Consider the following 9,697-nt stretch of genomic DNA (forward strand, 5'->3'; position numbering starts at 1 on the left):
TATCTGTGTTCTAAACGTATCCCATCAATAATTTAGTTTGCTACTTTATCTGAGAGTATTTTCGGTGCCCTACTAAAAGCGAGGTTCTCACTTTGTGAATCGTGGATGACGGAGGGCGATAGCATTTTTCATGAGCTGTCATACGAAAGGGGTGCCTCCAACTGACCCCATGTCTTTATCCGGGAGAAAGGTCAACCAGAGCTGAGGTCGCGCATGCGTGTCTCTGTGTGTGCGCTCTGCAAGTGCTGCTCTTCCGTCCTCGGTGCTGAGGCCACAAGACTTTAGATTAACTCAACTCCAACGAGCCCCACATAACGATGCATTACAATTACAATTTCCTTCATCAATAATCACGCATTCACTCGCGCTCAATTTAATCTTCTCGCCGTTGTCCATGACTCACAGCAGTGGGCTTTGATTTCGTTTAAAGTTACATGAGGAAATAGAATTCCAGGAATATGTAAAGCATTTAGAATTTCTTAGCATGTCAAATACCCTTGATGTGCTCAAATGAGCCGAGATCCATTTATTAACTTGTTTGGAATTTTTACGACGCAGCCCCAGAGCAAGAAGCTTTCAAGAAAATGTCAGACTTATGTATTCATGGAGTCAAAGCCTTGAGGGACATGCTTGTTTCAATTTATTAGGTGTCCCTTATATACCGTCTACACGCCGACGCGGTCAGTTGCCTGCAGCTCCCGCAATAAATCCATTCATTTGATACCTTGATCTGATGGCGTCGTTCGTGTTGGATCCCGTCATTTAAGCAACGATTTCTCAATTTGAAATCCTGTTCAGGAAGTTAAGTCTGATTTTTGAGAACCACATTTGATGACTATTGTGTTACCAAGAGTCAACTATGCATCTAGGCCACAGGTGTCAAACTCAAGGCCCGGGGGCCAGATACGGCCCGCCACATAACTTTATGTGGCCCGCGAAGACAAATTGTGCATTAAATTTGTGTGTCATTACTCAAATTGCAAATTGTCTTCACCTTTAATAATATCTTTCGGTTTTTTTTAATATTTGACCAGTATTACTCGTCTGATTTGAAAACGAGTTATTTGTCAGTTTGTTTTGTAGCTTTTACTGTATATAATATTTATTTGGGTCGACAGTCATAATGGCCCTCCGAAAGAAGCTATGACTACAATGTGGGCCACGAAAAAAATGAGTTTGACACCCCTGATCTAGACTAAGAAAAAGAAAGAAGCAAAAGGGGGAGGTAAGCTAGGCTAACTGTTAGCTTATCTGGTAAGAACATTAAGATTCCAAACTTAACTATGGCTCATGAATGTTGGCCAGGTTTTGTTTTTTCCGCTTGAGAATATTTTGTCTATTTTATTCAGTAACTTTTTACTCTGTCACCTCTTGTGTTATTCACGCAGCCACAGGAACTTCAATAAGTCGCAATACATCACCAGATGGAGGAGGAAGACGGCAATCGATTATTCCGTCTGCTCTATCGCAAACAAAACAGGTAGGCGTTTGATAGGCAGCGGGTGGTTTTGTCACAGCTTTATATTGTCTGATTACTCTGATGTTGTTTTGTCCAAATCATTCCCAGATAATAAGGCACCGGAAAAAAAATATCAACATATAATGGAATTTATGCTGTTGAATATGATAAAAGCTGTGCTATGAATATGGTAAGTAGCTTTCAGGTGCAGAATTTAAATTCTCACGGTTCCGTTGAAACACTTAAGCACAAAGCACAAGGTTTTGCTTGGTTGTCATTCTAAATTATTATTCGAAATATGTTTTCCAGCAAATGTTTTTGAGGCTGGCAGACCATCTCAGCTCTCCAGAAATTTTCTATACCAGCCAATATCTACCAAATTTTCCACACTCACATATTGTTTGGCCTCAATCTTTGGAAGTGTTTCAAATAGAATAATGCAAAAAAAAAAAAAAATCCATTGGTTTGTCAAGTAATGAAAATAACATCTTCTCAAAATCACTTTCAGGAAATTCCTTGACACAAGTGTGAGTATCTGAAAGACAAATGGGTCATCTACAATTGTGCATATATTCTGGATGCTCTCCAAGCAGCTCACATCAACAAGAAAATGTTGCTCATCTAAAGGCCTTGATCAATACATCCCGTTAATGCAATTATTCTCAGATCGGCCGTTGCGCTGCCTTTGCTTTTTACCCTTTTCCGGCCGATTGGTGATTGGCCCTGAGGAATGGTCACACATATTAGTCCTGACATATCTGCCAAGTAATGAGAGCGAGTCGCCCCCCTGAACATGTCCTAATGATCAGCTTTATCTTTTATCGCAAAAGCGTGACATAGGACATGCCGTGTTGCCGGCAGAAGTGCTGCCTTGGAGACTTTTCCGGCATTATCTTTGCATGGTAATAAACGTGCGAACATTGATTTGCCCTGCATGGATCCGCTGACGTGTCTTATCAACTGTTTACTCACGCATATAAGAGGATTATATGCATTGGTCCGCTGCATGTTTTGCCCTTGAAATGCCAAGACGAGCGTTTGTGAGCGGATAAGCCCGCCTCATCGGCGTTTCAATTTGCTCCCGCTTACTTGTATACGTGCAAAATTCCTAATTGTGTCAAACGAATGACCACCGGTGACTTACTAATCAGCTTTTATGCCTCACAGAGGCAAAACACGTCAAAACATGTTTTCTCTTCAATTCAATTAGTTTGAGGTTATCCTTGCATATTGTGCTGGAATTTTCCTGGAGGTTGCATTTTACAAACGGTACCACAACACCAACGCACCACTGCTTTGCCAAACTTAGTTAGAATTACAGAAAACTAGTCGCAAATTAATTTTTTATATTTGATTTTTTTTGTTATATATATTTTTACGTCACACACGTGAAATAAAATGTTTTACGTTAAATAAAATGTGGGGGGGGTTTACGGGGGGGACTCATAAATAGTCTCCTCCAGGGAGTATTCAGTATAGAACCGCCACTGGTTAGTGGCAAGCAGCCAGTCTACTTACATTTTAACTACTTTTCGTTTTTTGCTGTCGTTAACTAAGCGTGCGTCGCAAATGGTCACTAACTGCTTCATTATTTCACTCAAGGATGTCCATTAATACCACACAAGGTTCGGAGCCCACCTAAACTCCTCCCAGATGGGGGGGTGTTATTTCTCAACTATTTAATTGCCTTTAAAATCTGCTGGCAAAAGCACTCTGGGATTTATTGTGTCAAGTAATTACCAATTCATTACCGCTGTGATGGCCTGAGAGAAGGCATCTTTTAATTAGATGTTTGCCAAGATATGTTTTATTATCGCCTCCAAATGAGGTCACCAGGGGGCGCTCACCTCTGATCGCACTTCATCAACATATGTGCTTCCGATCTGAGCTAATCGTAACTCGTGCCGTAACAGAGGTTGTGCAAATTGTCAGTCAGTGATGACTGATGACTGAAGCCGCCATTGCTCTGCAGCACATCACTTAAATTGTATTGTTGTTGTCTTTGCTTTATCTTCTCATTTCTTCAAGCATTTGAGTATTCCGGACTTAAGTTGCTCCTTTCTCTCTCTCTTGGCCAGACATGACTGAGATTGATTGCACACCCGCTTGGGCGCAGCTGACGACACAGGAGCGAGCGCACCCCACTTCAGGAGACACTTCACTGATTAGTTCCACTTTGTGACTGTGTGTGTTCCAGTTGAAATCCAAAAAGGATTCCACGTGTCCAAGTAAGTGGATGGATTTCTCTGACATATTTGGACTTTTGACACACACAACTGCCTTGAGTAGTGAAAAACAATTAAAAACCTTGCTTTAAGATAACAAAAAAAAAGTTTCGCCACCTCAACGACAAGCGCTAAACCTTTCCCGAGGTGATAGAATCTTTGTGAAGGTCACCTGAGCTAAAGAAGTCATAAAACCAAAGAAAGAACAAATCAGAGCCACAACAAAAGAGGTTGAATGTACAATTCGGCTTTCTGCTCCAACGTGAGCTTTATCACCATCTAGCACTATAATAGCACCATAAACATAGCGCCGTCTGACCTTCTCTTCTTAACCAGATCGATACTCTCACATTGGAACAGAGTTTTTGAATTACCTTGGCCTCATTCATCCCAAGTATTGGACTTAAATATTCACAATGACACTGGATGGTTGTCACAACAGCATTTGAGAGCTTCCTCCTCGTCCAGTTCATCTTGTGTGTGATTATTGTTGGTCTTTCGTGTCACACAATATGGGCTTCAGTCCCACTCAGCCCAATTAGGGCCGAATATATATGCAACACAATTTTCATGAGAATGGCGCCACATCGACAGGCTCGTATTCACCCTCATGCCATGAATATTACACATGCACAAGCAATGCTACGTGATTGGAGAAGAACCGCTTGCTTCTTTTTGCTGCATTCTTGGTTTTGTGTGTGTGTGTGTGAAGTGCCTCTTTAAAATCTGTGCACTCTGACAGAAGCTGGCTATTACCAAATCAAACAAGTGGCTTGTGTTTTTTTTTTTTTTTTCTCAAAATTAATAATATTTCTTAACATCTTCTAACATTCTATGTGGTTGTCAAAGGATGAGCATTCATCTTGATCAAATTAACCATTAAGTTAAAGGTCGAGTGCGATGTTTGCTAACTTTTATTGAGTCAAGGTTCATAAAAAGACGGCACACTCAAATGCCAGGTTTTTGTAATAAAAAAAGAAGTATTTTCATTATTAATGTGACCTATCACTCTCCAATTAAATTGGAGCGGGAGGAGCTTTTAAAGAGCTGATGTAAAAATGAAGAACTAAGATACATCCTCTCGTTGTGGCGATGTCTACGACAACACGGTCCCTTTAATGGCGCTCGTTTTAACCAACACGCCACATAACTTTGAATCCTCTGGAGTTCCTTCTCTTAAATTTGAGTGACCACTGCCCAATTGGCTGCATCGAGAATATTTGGCAAGAAATATGCGAACCTCATTTTATAGCTAGAGGGACATTTAAGAACACCCTGGCTCATAACGTGCCCATGAGTGATATCCAGTCAGTAACTGCTGCCCAGGATCCTAATATATAGCTTGAAGCTATTTTGCTCCAGTGTTGAATAATTGCCTGGAGCAAGGTTTGAACTTTTCGGCAGAATATGTTTCAATGTGTAAAGCTGAAGCACCTTGTTATGTTACAGCTTCATCTTTTTACACATTCTATACAAAAGGTCTAGCACACATACAGGTGATAGAACACAAATATATTTGCCAAAAATAGTTTCTTCCTGATCAATTAGCCAAAGACTGTCATGATTTTTTTTTTTTTTTTTTTTTTTTTTTATAAACAACATTGGGCAACTGAGAGTTTTCCTTTTGACTCCTCTGCAACTTGCGCATATGAATGTGTGTCTCTGTAATAATTTGATTCTGCTAAGCCTGAAGAAAATTAATCTCTTTTCCCTTTTTTGTCACATTTTGTCCTTGGGGGTGAAGCGCCGAATTGTATGAGCCAGAAATGCATTCTGCCGTCAGGCATATTGCGTTTGAAAACATGCACCATGGAAACCTTTCAAGTCATGTATATGGTAGAAGGTTAGATAGGCATCTAAATAATAACAAAAGATTTGAGATGAGTATTTTAACTCCACAAGTGTAAAGCTGACATTCCCTTTGCTGACTCATGATGGCTGCAAATGCAGAGGAGGAAAAATAAAATATATATATATAACTATAACAAGCTGAACCGCTCATTAGACAGCCCGCAAGTCAATGTGTGTAAACAGCCGTGACGGTATATAAAGCTTCATCGCAGCCATTATTGAGTTATGTTTTTGTTTTGTTGTTACGCCTGAGTTCGGCTTCTGGTTGCGCTCTGCGCTGACATGACTCATTATCTGAAACAATACAGCGTGTGTGCGTGTGTCTGTATTGGATGGATAGATAGTAGATAGAGGCTGTCACAAAAACCGATGAATCGATTTTGAGGATGCAAATCGAAACGGTTCCGGTTTTGAATATATCGAGATGTCTCGAAACGGATTTTTGGGGAGAGGTATAGCTTTGAGGGAAATTTTTACATTAGTGGCGAGTTCATTCATGAATGTACGGTAGGGAAAATGACAAGACACTCACAGCATCATATCGAATCGCAATCCTACTGATCTGAATCAAAATGTCCATCCATCCTTCCATTTTCTGTCCCGCTTGTCCCCACGGGGGTCGCTGTCGGCCTACCAAGCATGTTTTCCGCTTTGAAATCAAAGCAGATTCACAATGCAGTGAAGTCCTAATATTTAATTATATTGAGCTATTCGGTAAATATGAATAATGGATGCTCGTCCTGTTTGATTCTTTTCTGAGTGCTTTCTTGGGATATCATGCAAATATTCACCCGAGACGTATCATTTACATAATTTTCTTTTTACGGGACAAGAAGTGCCGTTGTTGGAAAAAAAAAAACTTTCAAGCAGGTATTCCTCAGGCTTGATGTAATCTTATTGTTCCCCGCACCTTTCAAGTCTCAGTGGAATTTAATTGAACATCAGGATGGAAGGGTGGGGGGGGGGGGTTATCAAAAGCAAGGAGAAAATGACTCCTGCTTGTTAGAAGGCCCCCCAGCAATGCTGATGTGTAGAATGTGTGGATTATTTAAATGGTGAGCCATTACTGCCCTCTGCTGGATATCATTGCGCCATTCAACAAAACAGCCAGTCACATTTCATTGACTGTTAAGTGTGACTGGTTGAATTCATCCTTTTAGATTTGAAGAAACGTTTATTTTAACTCATTACTTAATTTTTTCTACATTAAGTGACTGGAAAACCAAATTAGTGTCTAGTGCCAACTTGCGGTTCCTTTTTAAAAGTGTGATTTATTATTTTTTTTCTAACCAAAGAGGGACCCGCTAATTTCCTGAGCAAAAGATGAATGTAAAACTCTCCAAAAACTGAAAGTTGGGGTCACTAATGCAAAAAGGTACCTGGTACTGGCAGGACGACTCCAGTAATAGTTTATAAACCTTTCCATCAAGTTAAGATAAACACGGAGCTCCGTGATGGCAACTCCTCCATTTTGCACATGAATTGTGGAACTTGGATGAAATCATCTTTTGATTTCCCACGTGAGAGGAGATAGAAAGCCTTTAGGGAAATCTTGGTGGATGTTTTGAAGCCCGTTTCATTCAAGGAACATAATACAAAGGAAGCCTGAGCGCCATAGTAAGTCAACAATGCCGTTGCTATTTCTGGAAACTGCCTTGTGGTTGTTGGTGGCCAAGACGACCGAGCGCTCACGTGTAGCGTAACGCTACCGTATCCCACCCAGGTCGTACAGCAGAAACCCCCTCCTTGCTGCTATAAGCGGACCCCAAATGGCTCTGCCATCTGGCGGAAGGCCGAGCGATCCCTCCCAGCGCAGATATTCTCCAAATGAGCAATCAGATTAGCCATGTGAAAATGTGGGCAGTGAGCTGACTCCCCCGATTTTGCATCCAAATACAAGCTGATAAAGATGCCAGCTAAAACGCGTACGTAAAAATGTCAACACCGTTTGACCTGGAGACGCAGGCCGGTTTTTGTCAGAATGGTCTGACCACAAGCGGATAAACAAATGTCATAGTTGACCCCAAGGAGAGGCCTCCTGTTGTATTTGGAAGGCGCTACTCCCCGTCTAGCCACATCTGGGTGAGCATCCCCACCAACGTGCGAAACGATGGAGTTCCAGCTTGCATGGTTCTGACTTTGGGTTCCAAATGTCATTCTGATTGATGTTTCAATGAGAAAAAACTGGCACCAAAATCAGTAACATGAACACTTTTGTTCTCGTCACTCCAGGCGAGCTCAAGCGGCCGCAGCTCTTTTCAAAACTAAACGCAACGAGCCAGTGACTCATCTGCAGTTTAAAAAAAAACAAAAAAGGCGCGCTCGACCTGACCTTTCCAAATATCAGCCAATATTCTAATTAGCCGTTGTGATATTCACATTTTGACTTGCTCTCATTAAACGAGGCACCGGAGTCTGCCGTTGCGCTAACCCCATTAAATGAGTGGGCGGGAACAATGCGGGATGCAGTTTTTCAACTTTGTTTGGCTGGATTTTCATATAGGGAAAATAAATCATGCTACAAAATGGCACCTGAGAGAGCGCAGCCCTCTAACAAAAGCCACAGAGCATATTTCGAGGGGGGGAGGTGCCCCCGTGGCACTCCATCTAGCTCTGCCTGTGGCCACAGTGGAAAAGTCGCATTTTGTCTTTAAAATATACATTTTGTGGTCCCTCGTAATTCACATCCAGCGAGTGGTAATTTATGGGTTTGAGAGGGCATTCCTCGAGAGCGCCAAAAACAGTCGCGCCTCCCATTTGCCCACACAATGCAGGGAAGCAGTGATCCGATTCGTTCCTTCCCGTAATAAAGCCAACAGCTATGAGGGAACAGGAGACGGGAGAGCCCCGTCGCACCTCGGGGGACCGGCGCTCTGTGAGAAGATCCTGCCGACACCTGCCCCGTTAGGACCCTCGCCACTTCCCGCGTTGGGACCACCGGCTGATTATCAGCCAAGGTTGCTTTGTGTTTCAAGATTTAATGCTAACTGTCTTGCCTGGAGGAAATAACCCTGATTGTCTGTCTGCGTGTGTTTGGGAGGTGGCTGTCATTATTTGACGCAACTAGCGTGTTTACACGTTACATAACGACAATAATGAACAAAGCACATGCATTGACATTACGATTTAATGGCTACCTGGCTCGCTTCTCAATGTCGCGGTTTCCTATTGGTGTCAATAAGGTCGCAATTGTCTTCCAGTTAAAATATCAGCCCGTTGATTGAAAATGAGATTGGAATCGGACAGAATGTGAAATGTCAACTCATAGTTATCGAGCACGCAATCGGTCCTGCTCCAACTTGAAAGCAATTCGCTCGTCTGTATCAAGAATCCGATGAATTTTTTAGATAGAAATGTAACGAAATGTCAACTCTGAATGAGTTCAATTCATTGTCGGTATCAAGGAATCATTTTCAACCAGCATTTGTTTTGAATGAGATCCAAATTGGAGCACTCTTTTCAAGTATTGGCATTGAAAAGCTTTTCAGCTGAAATGTAAAGGAGTGACTACGTGACCCCACGTCACGTAGTGGAACACCTCAGTTCCCGAGCGACACAATATGGCGGTGTTAAAAGGGCAAAGGTGACGGCGCAGCCGGTCAAGGGCCGTGCTTGGAAAGGGCCAATACAAACAAGAGCTTCATCCTCACCGTCATTCTTTGTGTCTATTTGTTTTGGAAACGTTTCCTGGCTCTTAGATTGATTAAAAGCCATTTTGGGTAATGTATTTTCCATTTTTGTTTTTGTTTTTTTGGGAGGTTAATGGATGAAAATCGATGGAATGAGACTCTGATGTCATCCGGTATCGTGCGAATGGTCTCATGTCACCTCATGAACATCTTCCCGCCACAAACTCATCATAGATTCACTGACTGAATCTCCAAAATCATCTAAATGAACACATAAGAATCCACTTTGGCAGAAATAATTTGGAATGAGTTTACTATAGTAACAATAATAATACAATTTAGCGCTTTTGTAGACTGCACATGAGAGACGACCAAAACTTTTTGCATTGCTTGAGGCTCGTTTGGAAACAATTCAAAGCGGCGGTGTTTTGTTGTGGTTTGTCTCAGCGTAGGAAGTGTCAAGAATTCTCTGAAGAAGCGTGAACAAATTCCCATCGCCTTATCAGGGAAGAAGCTTGTTTAGTTTGGCAATA

The sequence above is a fragment of the Syngnathus scovelli genome, chromosome 17, assembly GCF_024217435.2.
Source record: "Syngnathus scovelli strain Florida chromosome 17, RoL_Ssco_1.2, whole genome shotgun sequence".
NCBI classification, from domain to species: Eukaryota; Metazoa; Chordata; class Actinopteri; order Syngnathiformes; family Syngnathidae; genus Syngnathus; species Syngnathus scovelli.